Source organism: Daktulosphaira vitifoliae, unplaced genomic scaffold, assembly GCF_025091365.1.
Source record: "Daktulosphaira vitifoliae isolate Bord-2020 unplaced genomic scaffold, ASM2509136v1 Scaffold_4, whole genome shotgun sequence".
NCBI lineage: Eukaryota > Metazoa > Arthropoda > Insecta > Hemiptera > Phylloxeridae > Daktulosphaira > Daktulosphaira vitifoliae.
This window is the reverse complement of record NW_026099575.1, coordinates 23,551,914-23,566,772: the sequence shown is the minus strand read 5'-3', so window position 1 is coordinate 23,566,772 and position 14,859 is coordinate 23,551,914.

Sequence of the window (14,859 nt, the reverse complement as noted above, 5' to 3'; positions counted from 1 at the left end):
ATCATGTTATTCAATTTTAGTGTCATAATTTAACTAAGCTACTACTAAATACTATAAAAAAACAAATGTTTTTCTTAATTGATCTAATTAAAAATGTCCAAAATCTCGCGATAAGTTTAATTAATGTGATCAGGACACATAAACATCATGTTATAAAGTTAAAGCAGGAATTACTATTTCAGAAAATTTAAGTAAAGGTTTTTGTCTTTGAAGGGTTGAAAACAAATTTAATTTAGTTTCATGTATTTCTCGATTTATCAGACATTAATTACTTTTTAATTCATAATTTTTAATGCACTTAAAGTGTCTAATATTTTTAATTACAATATACATTTATAATTATCTTTTAAAATACAATTTTTAGCTTCGATGCGAAGCTGAGAAGGTATTAATTTTACTAAGATGTGTTTTTATTATTTTATTTTATTTTTTTTTGTGTCTGTTACCACTTTTTCTCAGCTCTCACCAAACCGATTTTTTTCAACGATACGTCAAGAACACAAATCATATCTAGTCGAAGAAATTACCCTCAAAAATTGAAAAAATTTCCTTCGTTTCCCGTAAATGGGGAAAATCTTCAAAAAAATTTAAAATTTAAAAAATTGCTAATTTTCGACATTTTTTCATTTTCTTTTACTTAAAACTGTCATAACTTTTTTTAAAAATAATCAAATCAATATAATTTTTTTTATAGATAAATGAGGTATTTTCCTATTGTTTAGTATATTTTTTTTGTAAATCTGACCCTTTACTAGCCCACAGGAGGGGATTCAAAATGACTACTTTTTCACAAAAAATTAACTTTTTCAACTTAACTTTTGAAAGTGTTCCAGAAATACTGTCACTTCTAAATATTCCTTAAATTAAAGTTTATGTAATATACTTTTTTATGAAAAAAAAAAATTTCGGTTTTTGTTTTGTTTTCATGGTGAAAACGGACATCAAAGTTAATAAAAAAATATCATTAGATATTTCCTCTTGCCTAGGTATAAAAATTATAACAAAACAGTAGTAAACATGTTTATAAGTTAATCTTTCAAACTTCTATATAAAGAAAAAACGGTTAACATCAGCTGTTTTGTATAACTGACAAATATATTTATCAAGTGAACTTATTTATGATCATTTTTCAAAAAAAAATATCCCAAACTTCGTAATCTTTTTCTAACTATTAAGTAAAACGGCGAAAACTATTATAAAAGAAATAGGTCTCATATGAATTAATAGATATTAATTAGTACTTTTATTATATTCAGAAGAGAAAATTGGAAAATTTGCTAATACCTGATGTTATGATGTTCATTAAAATACGTTAAAAATTAATTTATTTATATAATTAAAATTAGAGTATGCATAAATGTGTTAACACTATTAAGTAAAATGTGAACCACAAGAAAGTTTTATGCAAGCAAAATACTGAATTAGTCTTTTTTTCCATCCATTAACTTATCCAGTCTTACCCTATCTAAAAAATATATTTAAGCATTTTATTACACTACTTTATCCGTTTCTCCTAATATTCGAATAATACAAAGTTTTTGGAATTTATGATAAATTACGAAATACAATGAGATTCAAACACGAAATGAAATGAATTCATAAAAAACAATTAATTGTATATAAGTTAAAATTAACTGATATATAGAAAGGAATTCATTCAAGTAAAAATCTCTTTAAGAATAGTTTTTAAAAATGCCTATGAATTTGAATGACAAAGTATGTAGCATCTCTTCACCTTCACATTTGTATTCTAAACCATTTGTATTGTAAGTTGACACATATCGTCGATGTTTTGTAGAAAGGGCGTAATCCACAATTTCAAAATTTTTCACGGGATACTAAAATTCAGTGCAGAAAATACAGTTTTAATTATGATTTTAGTAATATTATAATTAAAACTGTATTTTCTGTTTTTAGTCTTCCGTGGAAAATTTTGAAATTGTGGATTATGCCCTTTCTACAAAACACCGTCAATATAATTCAATAAATCGTTTTAGGGAATCTAGCGCAAATCATATTATTTAATGATCAATTTACTTTTAATCTATTAACAACTTAACAACTTAGATATTCTTATATAAAATTGAAATATATAACTTTTTAACTGAATAATTAGACAATACACTGATTTACCATAAAAGATTCCAAATTTTATAGTCATATTTTGTTAAATAATATTTCAATATCAGGTAAATCGCTCATTTAAATTAAATCATTAAATTAAAGCCATATTGCAATTGAGTTTATTTAAAATATAAATAAAACTAATTTAAGCTTAAAACATTTATTTAAGTGCAATTAAAGAAATTACAAGGTTTCGTTTAAGAATTTTGATTAAATGAATACAAGTAAACTATTCTCGGTACAATTAATATAAAATGTCTCATAAATAAAGTCATATATTTAGCATGATAGTGAATTACTAAGTAGAATACAGTAACGGTTCATAAACACTACATTAACACACATTTTGTAATGACATATATTTAGTAGATTTTTTAGTTTATCAATTGAAGTGTAATTGTAATAACGTGCACATTTCTATTTAAACATCTAAAAATTAAGTGCATTAGTGGATAGTATGGGGAGTAATAAATAAACGAAAAGGTTTTTTTACCCGAAAATCCTGTCAAAATGACACAAAATTTATTGGTTGTTTTAATAGAAAGATTCGGGTCGATGAGAACACGGTTTCCTTATTCAATTGATTCAACAGATCAATCATTTAGTGTGTGGTACTGGCAGATTTATCTCGATTGCCATATCCTGGACAATATCTTCTTATACTATCCCCTTTCAACGTTTGAATTTTCTTCTAATTTTTTATGTCTATGTTTTTGTGGACATTTCCGTAGCAGTTTATTTTGTATTTTTTTATTTCCTCAGTTTTATAATCTATTATTAGTGTCTTCTACGGAGAAGGCATTCATCATGTGACAGTTTATACAAAATTATTTTACCACAGAAATCCGTATTCTGTTCATTAAATTTAATAAAATGTAATATTTTATAAAAATTGGATGTAAGTAGTTATTCATATCTTTGATTTTTAAGGGAAAATAACAATGAAATATGATTCACAAAGACATTAATATGGAAAATATAAAATAAAAGATATTATTAAGTAAATTAGTAAAGAAATTTATCATGACAGAAATTTTGTGACGAATCTTGCGGTAACAAAATGAGAAAATAAATGGCTTAGAAACAATACGTTTTTGATATTATATCATTTAAGTCGCAAAACGTGGGGGGCGTCCAATTTTTAAATTTCTCCTCTTTAATTTTGAAAAAAACTAAATATATGATTATACAAAAATAAATTTTAGAAAGTAAGGCGTTAGATATAATTTTGCTTATGTGTTTCATTGAGTATTTAAAATGTCGGTAATTTATGATTTAATACTGTAATATATAACATGTTCTATTGGAAGTATTAAATTTACAAAATTTTAAAGTTTATATAATTTTTGTTCAGTTTCAAATTCAATGTTGATTGTTTATAATGTATAAATTTATTTTTTGGTAAAAATTGATAGATACAATTTTATTATTGAAAAATTAATGTACTTCTAACTTTTTTTCTTTAATTTTGTATTTTTTTTTATAACGTTTTCATTTTTTGTAATTTTATAGAAATTATAATTTAAAATATGATTATTTTATTTTATGATGTAAACATAATACAGTAATCATTTTCATAAGACTTAATGATATTTATCATTTATACAATATTTTATTGAAAAATCATTGATATTTAACTTTTATTATAACCAGATAAGTGTTAAAATTTGTAACTATATTTCATTTTTTATCATATTGAGATTGACTTAATCAACCTCTTCAATGTTTTTAGATGACAATAAATTTCTAAAAATTAAATTTTAAACAGAAAATTTTTTTTTGTTAGATCTGTGAAATTATTGTCTAAAAAATTAAAAATTATCAATGTTGTTTCGTGAACATTTTTTATAATTGAAATAGTATAATATTAAAAAATTAAAGTTTGGAAATTTTTGTAAAAATATATACTTTATTATATTTCTGTAACGAAAATATATAAATATAATATATTAATCTAAACTTACATTTTATTTAAAAATCGTAGAAGTTCTATTTACATGGATACATTTCTTCAAGTTAATTTATTTAGAATGATTATTTTTACAAGATTTTTAAGCTATGACATATTTGTTTTGTTTTGAAGTGTTAAAAATGTTGTTAATATTTTTTATATCTAAGCTGTCCACCCTACTTAATGTAGTTATATTATTATAAACAATATTTTTCTCATGTACAACATAAATAACCAGCATTTAAATTATATAAACAAGTAATTTTCCATCCTTTATATGTTTAGTTTTAGCAATGGATATGAACAGTAATTCATCGCTGAAATACTTATTTTTAATATAATTAATAATAAAAAATGAGCTTCTGTAATCACCAGGACTAAATGTTTTTATTTATTTCACTATCGATGTTTAACAAAGTTACACTAGCGTGGGTACCAGGATACAACGTTGCACTGGAAATGAAAATGCTGACTTTCTAGCCAGGAAAGAAGCAGAGAACATCTATGTTGGACTAGAACCTGTGGTAGGACTCACTGAGCAATTGCTCAAAGCGCTACCCAAGAATTGGTGAAGAAAACAACACAGGAAAATCTGGAAGTACTTACTAGTCTCTAGACAATCTAAAATGTTTATCAAGACCCCCGGTTTACTGCTGAAGATCTTAATAGCATGACTAGACATCAAATAAGCACTTTGACTGGTCTACTGACAGGACATAGTCACTTGCTTAAACATCTTTACAAAATGGGGTTATCGGAATCACCATTGTGCAGAAAGTGTGGAGTAGAAGAGGAAGAATTATTTCACATTATGTGCTAATGTGAAGTCTTGTCCACACTAAGATCAAACTACTTGAGTAAACCTTTTCCTGAAAAAGAAGATATTAAAAACCTAAGCCCAGAGAGATACTTAATTTCGAGGGAAAACAGGATTCTTTGGTCATCTATTAGGGTGATTTGATGGTCCACCCTCATCAATGATAGGTATAATGCAACAACACTTCGGTGATAACACATAGGTGAATAACCAAATCAAGAAAATTTGTTATGAGGTGTGCACAATGGACAAACAGGTCTGAGTGTATGGGCATTATGTCCACCTCGATAAAAAATAAATCTAATAATAATCAACTTAAAATAATTTTTAAATTATTATTTTTATATTATAAAAAACTTGTCATTTGTTTTAACCTTATTGTATTTCTCACACTTCAATTTTTTTTTAATTTCATTTGCACCAAACTTTTGAAATATATGTATATATATATATATCGATAATAAACAAGGTACTCTTTATTTTTTTGCTTTTTATGTCATTTGTATATTTAATTATTGGGGTCCTACACGATAATACGTCGTATTTTGGTATTAAGGCACCGGATACAATTCCGCTAGGCTATGTAGATTTCTCGTCAAGCAATTTCATTTAGAAATGTCTTTAAAATTGATAATGTATAAAAAAATGAATGAGTACATTCAATAACTTTTACAAAAATTGTTTACGATTGGATTTCAAGAGGGGCATTTTTTCCTAATTCATATATTTTAATTAATTTAAAATGTCAATGAATTAAACGAAGAAAATTGATCTGCTAGCTAATACATTCACTTCATATAATTAAGAAGTATTATAATTTTATTAAAACTATAGTAAGATTATAAAAACGAATAATGATTCGTTAAACTAATGAAAAATATTTAACATGCCGAATTTAAATTTATCAATTGCATGTGTGATATATGTAACTATTTGCCTATATAGACATTAAATAGTAACAAAGTCTGTGTATTTCAAGCTGGTTAATTTTAGTTGAAATTGAGCTAATCATGTTTTGAATTGTTATTCGTTGAAACAAGTGAAAATATTAATCCCTTTCTTGTTACACGAACACAATCCAGTAATTCAATTACTGACGTGAACCCTTAGGGAAGTTTTTTTTAAATAAGTATCCAAGCAATTAATTAACAGTGGGTTAGTTGCTGATGCCAAGTTTCTCGTTTGTGTCTATGTAAATATTTTTAACTCCTTTTAATTTTACAATTATTTTCATTTATTTCAATTTCATTTTACATTAAACAAATTTGATTAATTGCAAGAAAAGAGTGTTACAATAATAACTGTTTTAAACGTGAAAAATATGTATTTAGCTTATAATTTGTTATTTAAGTGTACATCTAATAAAGAAACAATTATTATTTTTTTATTAAAATAATTAAATTATTAAATTGTACAAAAGTAAAAGAGCAGAAGAGTATTTTTCCTGTAAATTTTATAATTATGAAATATTTATTAAATACTCTTGTTTTAATATACGGTTGACGTATTTAATATAATTATACTTAAATATCGTACTAAGAAGCTGCAAATATTGTTTAAAAATATATAAATATTTTTTCATGTCATCAGACATTACAATTTATTAATACAAGTGACATATTCATAATTTTGTTAATTTCTACAGAGTGATTCTTTTCTTATGAACCACTTATTTAATCTAAAAATAAAATGTTTATTAGTATTTTTTTTTCTTTTAGCTACATTCTTATGTCAATTTTCAATTGTCAAGTAATTTTTACATTCAACCTTTATATAGTATAAGGGTGTCAAATTTAGTTACACATAATTAACTAGCTTGTTTATTAGATATTGATAATGATCTTATTAAGAAAATCATTGAATGATAACAATTTTTACACCAGTATTTCAAAAGTTATTAAAAATTTTATGTAATAACTAATGGCGAGGTGCAAGTGCTGTTATTTTTATCATAAGACATTTCTCGCCCTCATTCTGCCCTCCTTCTCCTTCCTACTTCTAAAAATATAATATATAATGTACAAATATAAAATATAACATATGAATATTGTTTTATAACTGATAAATTAAAAAAAGTATGCATTTTAATTTCAATTAGTATGAAATTTACATTTCAGAATAATTATTAATTGAGGTGAAAACTTTAAAAGTTTTTATATATAATTAAAAAATAATAATATAATAACGACATAAGAGAAATGAAAATATGATATATTTTTTAACTATAGTTTTTTGCATGGAATTTGCGTGACGAAAAATGAAAAAATTAAAGTAAAGTCGTTATAGAAATCTGGCGTTCCTTTCAAAACTACAAAATAAAACGTAAATAGCGATCGTGAACATTTTCAGGTCAAACTCTGTTAGTTTTAGATGAATATAAAGTTTATATAGAAAAGTAGGTACATTTGTCATGATAGTAGATTGATATGTTAGTATTCAAAATGTGCTTCTTCAAAAATCGTTTTCTACAGCTTGACTTTCTGAACTCGTCTCAGTTATTATGTCCTACAAAAAGTGTACAGAGGCAAATGCATTTTAAATGTTGGTGCAGACCACATTTTACGTAGCTCCTGGGTATATTTGATATTGTATTCCGTACGATTAAGAGGGTCTGTGACACGGCATATGTAAAGAGTTAGCGGATAACTGTTAAATGATAAGAAAGCAATTTTGTTTAATGTGCTGCAACAACCACGATAAAGTATTGCAAACGACACGTTACACGGACAGATGATTGTAAGCAAATGCTCATTATTCTCAGCGTTAAACTACTTAAAAATTAATTGTAATTCGGTTAATATGACACAGGCGTCCATCTTAAAAATAATTAAACATATTATTATTATTGTAAAATATATATTTAAAAATGTTTAAACTGTTTCTATAGTTGTTTTCTAAAACGTAATACTAAAAATACTTTATAGAGTACAGTGATTTTATTTATATTTTTACATTAAGAATTGTAATTTGCGTCGACACTATGTACAATTTGCGTTGTAAAGATTTAATGGATACATATTTACACGGCATTAAGTAACGGTGTACATACTACTTTGTTTTAGAGCACCTGTAAACTTTTGTCAACTTTTTGTTCAGTGTTTGTTTTATAGTATATTAAAAGGTAAGACGGAAGTATATTTAGAATTCAAAGCGCACGCCACTACCATCCACGAAAGTCGTCTAAAAAATCAAGACGATCGAATAACTTTCTTGAATACTCATCAGTTTTAAGCCTATTCTCTATCTGGATAAATGTACGCTAGTAACACTTCAACATCGTATTTAAATCCCAAGATAACTGAAACCGTGCATGTGAAAACTAAAAAGAATCAAATCAAATCAATATTAAATTACAAATAATATTATTTTGTAAGCCGCTTTTTTAAGTCGCGCTTAGTTTTTTCTTAGCGACCAAGAGTTTTTTATTTATAATAGATGATTTTTTTACCCTGTTACGACTTTAAAATGAAAAAGAATGTTTAAAGTTGAGTGACTCAACAGATTTAAATGTATAGAGCACAATAATTGTAAAATACTGCCTAAAAATATAATAAGAAGATATAAAGAGAGAGTGTAAGTGTTAATAATCTAGCTTGACCTTTGTATTTAAATATTTTAAGAAAAAGACAATAAACTAGAGGCTCATTTTTATAAATAAAAAATATTATTATACATAAAAGGCGTTTCACATTATAACTTTGACACAAATAAATTAAGCTTAACCGACCGTGTTTGCCTTTAATACTCTTCGTCATAAAACTCACTTGCATTATTTTCATAATATTTCATAAAAAAAATGAAGGAATCGTAACGTCAAGTCTGTTTGTCTTTTTTAATTTCATAAAGAGTACGTTTATGTTACTAAAGTTTAAAAACTAAAAAATTATAATTTATCTCGGTTTTACCAAAACTATAAGAGATGCAACTAAATAAAATGTATTTGTGGAAATATATTGTTCCTATATATTATTTTAACGTTTTTTTGATATTAAATAAATATAAAATCAATGTAAAACAATGCCTTTGAAGGCTTTTATTTTTTTGGCAAAAGTACGTATAGTTTACCTTAATTATATGGGAGCAATTACTAAAGTATCGTACTTTAAATATAATTATAAGCTCACATTAAAACTTGCTGGTTATAATAAAGAAATAAATAATGAATGATGATCTAAATTATACAACCTTGACCAATTGATGGACGTTATAAAGAGTAACATTCACTTTAATTTCTATTCATGAGATCAAGTACCCCCGGGAGACTGAAGTTTGGCATTACAATTTAATAAAATTCTATGAATGGTTGGTCAAACAGTATACATTTTTTGTCGGTGAAAAAGCATTTTGTCAATTTTAATCGTGAAGAAGTTTAGCAACATGAATTATGCTATGAATATTTTTTGACAGCATTATGGAGACCTTTAGTAGTAAGTTAATGCTTATGATGTTAAATAGACTGTTTATAATTACACTAACCTTTATTAAACCGAGTACAACTAATTATAGTGACCAAATACGGTAGTTTGGCTTATTAATATATATTAATACTTAAATTATATTATATTCATATTTTTAAATAAATAGGTGTACTAGACACTATAATTTACGAAGTTTGAATTATAATAACCATGATTATTTTCAGTTGAATAAAAGTAAAAATTAACGTTCGAATATAATAAGGGTTATTCTGCCGACATATAATATGTTTACACATAATTTAGTAATAATAATTTAAAAACTAGATTTTAACAGAAAATTTTATAAAATTTTAATTGTATAACTATATAATCTTTAATAATCTTTAAAAGTAATACACCAGCCGAGTTGGGTGTTCATTAATCTAAAACGGCGACTAAACTTTAAATCACCATCTGCTGCTTTCTGACAGCACAACAAATCCGTTCGCGCTGGTATAGAAAAATCCTATGGTGTAGAGATGATGAAAATACAATTTGATATAACAAAAAACAATATCAAACTAAACTTTCATAAATGTAGAAAACTTCATACATCTGTGGTACAATAATTTAGTTGTATCTAATATGTACAATTGTTAACTGTGTGTAAAATTTAATTTGAACAGTATACTGTTATAACCTCTATAGAGGCATAACTAGATAATTATTTATTTATCTATGAATATAAGTTACACAAATATTAAACAATTTTTTATTGAAAATAAATGTCAAAATATTTGTTTATATTTTTGTTTTTTTTCTGAGGAATCGTTTGACAGCAAAAATAATAAGTATTATTGTAAAATTAGAATTTTTTTTGAAAAATATGAATATTTTTATGAAATGCTCATTTTAATTCATAATTTATAAACATTCACGAGAATCAAATATTACTTGTATAATACATAAAATGTAAAAAATTACCTTAAATTTAAAAAGCATNATAAGTATTATTGTAAAATTAGAATTTTTTTTGAAAAATATGAATATTTTTATGAAATGCTCATTTTAATTCATAATTTATAATCATTCACGAGAATCAAATATTACTTGTATAATACATAAAATGTAAAAAATTACCTTAAATTTAAAAAGCATTTATGTGGCTAAATTAATGTGGAAAAAATTAATGTTTTATGACAAACTAAAATCAATAGTCTCTTTTTCAAAAACGAATTACCACATCGTTAACACTATAGTTTCCAAGATGAAAGGGAACATAAAATGTTGGAAACATAAATTTAAACATTAAAAGGATAAATAATACAGTGTTTTTAATATGATAAGGTATTGTTAGGTTAAGACCAAAAATATTATGAACTTCTTATTAGTAAACTTGCGAGTAAAAATTATCAAAGTACATTTTATTAGGTGAATACATACCGTTTACTGCTGACTATACTTATTTAAGTGACTCTGTAACTTAAGATAGTAACTAGAAGTCTAAATTTCAAAATACAGTTTTACATCATCAACAAATAAATAAATAGTTAATACTTCAAATTCTTTCATATATCCATCTATAATCGTATCCTTATTACCAGATATCATTCCATCATCTCATCTATCTGTCTTCAAAATACTTCCTTGTCTATTCCATCACATCCTACTTTTAATGCATAGGCACTTATTACAATTAACACTTTATTCTTGAAAATTGATTTTATGACTATAATTCTGTCACTTTTCCTGGTTACCCCTACTACTTTACTTTTCATCTCCTCATCCATTATTATCCCTTTACCATTCTTTGCATTAAACTTACTTAAATATATTATTTTATCACCCTAACCTATTTCCCTTGCTTTCTCTCCCTTCTATTTAATCTGCTGCACACAACAAATGTTTACTTTTCTCCTCTTCAATACATCCACTAATTCTTTACTTCTACCAGTTAATGTTCCATAATTCTACGAACCTATTCTAACTTTGTATCTATTTTTATCTCTTTTGCACGAGTCCAGCCTAGAGTTGAGTGATGATGTTCTTACAGCGTTGACACTGTAAGCGTTGGGTACACCTGTACACATGACTGTTGAAACAGCTACCCCACAAGTTGTCCGGCTGGTATCAAATACTTTCTTCTTCGGAATTTCTCCGTGTTTAACTACTTTATATCATATCACCTGTTATCCCTGCGTACATCCGAGAGAGGACACCTAAATTCTGCCTAAATTTTGTTTAATACTTCTCTTTTTTTTACAAAATTTTATACCAGCTGCCTAATGCTGACTAATGAAGTTATGTCAGATCGGTCCTGACATAACTTCATTAGTCGCCTCTTACGATTGGCAGAGGGACCGTGAAAGTATTCCTATCTCCCATCCACTAGGAAAAAATGTCGTTTCTTTATTATCGTCAAAAAATAAATTGACAGATAACAAATTGGGTCCCCAATATATTATAATAAATTAAAGTATTGATTAGAAAATATTCTGAGTTAGTATTTCACATAATAAAATAGAAATATTGTCATTTTTTGATAAAATTCAATATTTAGATAGTATAAATTATGAACGAAATATAGTTGGTAAATCTCTAAGGTCTTGTAAACATTTAACTAAAGGTTACTATACATTAAAATGTTTCATTAGACAAGAGTTAAGTTGGGTCAACGCTTTATTTCTAGAGTTAGGATATATCGAATATGGTCGACAGTTACTTGACGTAAAAACATTAAAATTTCATACAGTTTGTATGTATAAATATTTCCGTTGCGTATTATTTATGTCTTCTGCGGAATGTAATGTGTCCATAAGACAATCAGAAAAACGTTTATGATGCCATATTAATATTTCTATAATTTATTTTATGATGATATTAATTTTAATATCCGAATGTAAAGCAACAGTAAATGATTAATATCGTCCAAAGTTATTCGTTTAGCACAAGAAAAATTACACCCCATACTAAAATACTAGAGAGTCTGTCATAAGAAATGTATTACAAATTACAATGTGCAACATGCATTTATTTCATTTTATTAATTTACTGTTTTGCCCTTTTTTTTACAAAAGCGGGTACTCTTTTTGATAAAATTATGTTTTTTACTAGTTATTTTTATTAATTGGTTACTTCAGTAAATCAATAATTATTGAATTGATATAATTATAATTATGTCAATTATATCGTATAGATTTTCTACCATTGATTATAAATTGAAATGTATCGAAATTGACTTCTTAAACATTCACTTAATGTTATATTACGTAATTTAATAATTGCATAATTTTGGCCATCTTCTACTCCAATTAAATGCTAGTAGTAAGTTTATTTTTAAAATAAGAACTGAGATTTTTATATTTTTAACGGTTCCTGTTGAGTTGGGATCTTAGAAAAATGTTTTATTTTATGATTTAGATTATGCCCAGGCTTTTTGAAAATCAAAATTAAAGGTTTCGATTAAAAACTGGTCTGAATCGGAACTGAAATAATGGTAAAAACCATTATTAGGTAGTGCACGTCAAGCACTGTCACATCACCGACCACACCGTCCCTCTAAATTATAAAATGTCTACTTTATTTTTTAAGTTATAAATTATATATTTTATAAATAATAACAGTGGCGAATTTCCGAAGGAGTTTGGATGGTCCCAGACACCGGTATTTTTATATTATACATACAGGGTAAAATCCGTATATTTATCTCATATATTTTGAACATGAATTAGCATGTTAATAGTAGATATTTAACTAATTTAACTAGGATTTACACACATCAAACAACACACAATCGAAAGTTCTTAATACCGAAGAAACTTAAAAATATTTAACTTTTTAGTATACATTTATGTAATTGAATTAAAAAATCAAATAATCTAATTGCAAAGGAACATTTAAAATTATTGGTTTTTTCATTATAAATTAAGTCTGAAATACTAACTGAGAACGACGGACCTTTTTATGTTTATACTAAAATAAAATAGCTAATTCACAGATTATATATTTTATATCTGACGTTGAATTCAAATTAACAAAGAATACACGATTCGTACTATGTATTTGCCCCACAGTTTACAGCTGTTACGCAATCGCTATTATTGTCATTGAATTAAATTCCCATATGTCTATTTTTATCGATGCCATACTTTAATCTGGATTCAGATAATAAGTAAGCATAATTACTTTATGAAAATATCCAATAATACAGAGTGGCCCACCACTCACTGACAATTTAAATAACTTTTGATCCAGTTAATATTTTTAGCTGATTTTTTTTTAAACATTAGTTAGACGTTAGGTCTATAGCTATATCTCAATAATTAATTTTTTTACATTTTATTAAAAATATTAATTATTTTTAAATTTTAAATAAAATGTAAAAAAAAATCTAAGATAGCTATTTTGTAGAGTAGAATTTAAGAAAAATTTTGTGAAATTTCAGACTATAAAATGGAAAAAAAAACAAGGAAACAGCGAGTTTTTTATCTTTGTCATTAACTTATCTGGTGTTTTGAAACAGAGTGTTTTAAATTTGTTTAATAAAATAAGATGAGGTTAACACAAATATACATAGCGTTCAGTAAGAAAGGAAACGGGTTTCTATTGTTCTCATTGTTTGTAAGAATTTACCTGCCAGATGATCATAACATTTGAAGAAAAATCTGAAAATGGGAATCGAATCAAAATACAGAGTGGCCCACCACTCACTGACAACTTAAATAACTTTTGATCCAGTTAATATTTTTAGTTGATTTTTTTTTTAAATAATAGTTATACGTTAGGTCTATAGCTATATCTCAATAATTAATTTTTTTACATTTTATTAAAAATATTAATTATTTTTAAATTTTAAATAAAATGTAAAAAAAAAATCTAAGATAGCTATTTTGTAGAGTAGAATTTAAGAAAAATTTTAGTAAAAAAATATCTTATTAATATTCAGTAGTAAATATTCTGTAGCGTTTTGAAGTTTGTGAAAATTTGAATTTTCATGTACTATTTTACGGTATTAAACATTGAAATACGTATTGAGAAAAGGACAGAAGAAAACGCTATCTTTTCAATATACTTTTGAATGAGAGTGATAAGTAATAATTGCCTTATCTAATTTCTTATCAAGGTATTAATGCCAAGTTTGTAATGTATACACATTATCATCATATGTATACACAGTAATCATGAAAAGATAGCGTTTTCTTCTGTCCTTTTCTCAATACGTATTTCAATGTTTAATACCGTAAAATAATACATGAAAATTCAATTTTTCACAAACTTCAAAACGCTACAGAATATTTACTACTGAATATTAATAAGATATTTTTTTACTAAAATTTTTCTTAAATTCTACTCTACAAAATAGCTATCTTAGATTTTTTTTTTACATTTTATTTAAAATTTAAAAATAATTAATATTTTTAATAAAATGTAAAAAAATTAATTATTGAGATATAGCTATAGACCTAACGTATAACTATTATTAAAAAAAAAAATCAACTAAAAATATTAACGGGATCAAAAGTTATTTAAGTTGTCAGTGAGTGGTGGGCCACCCTGTATATGATATGTTG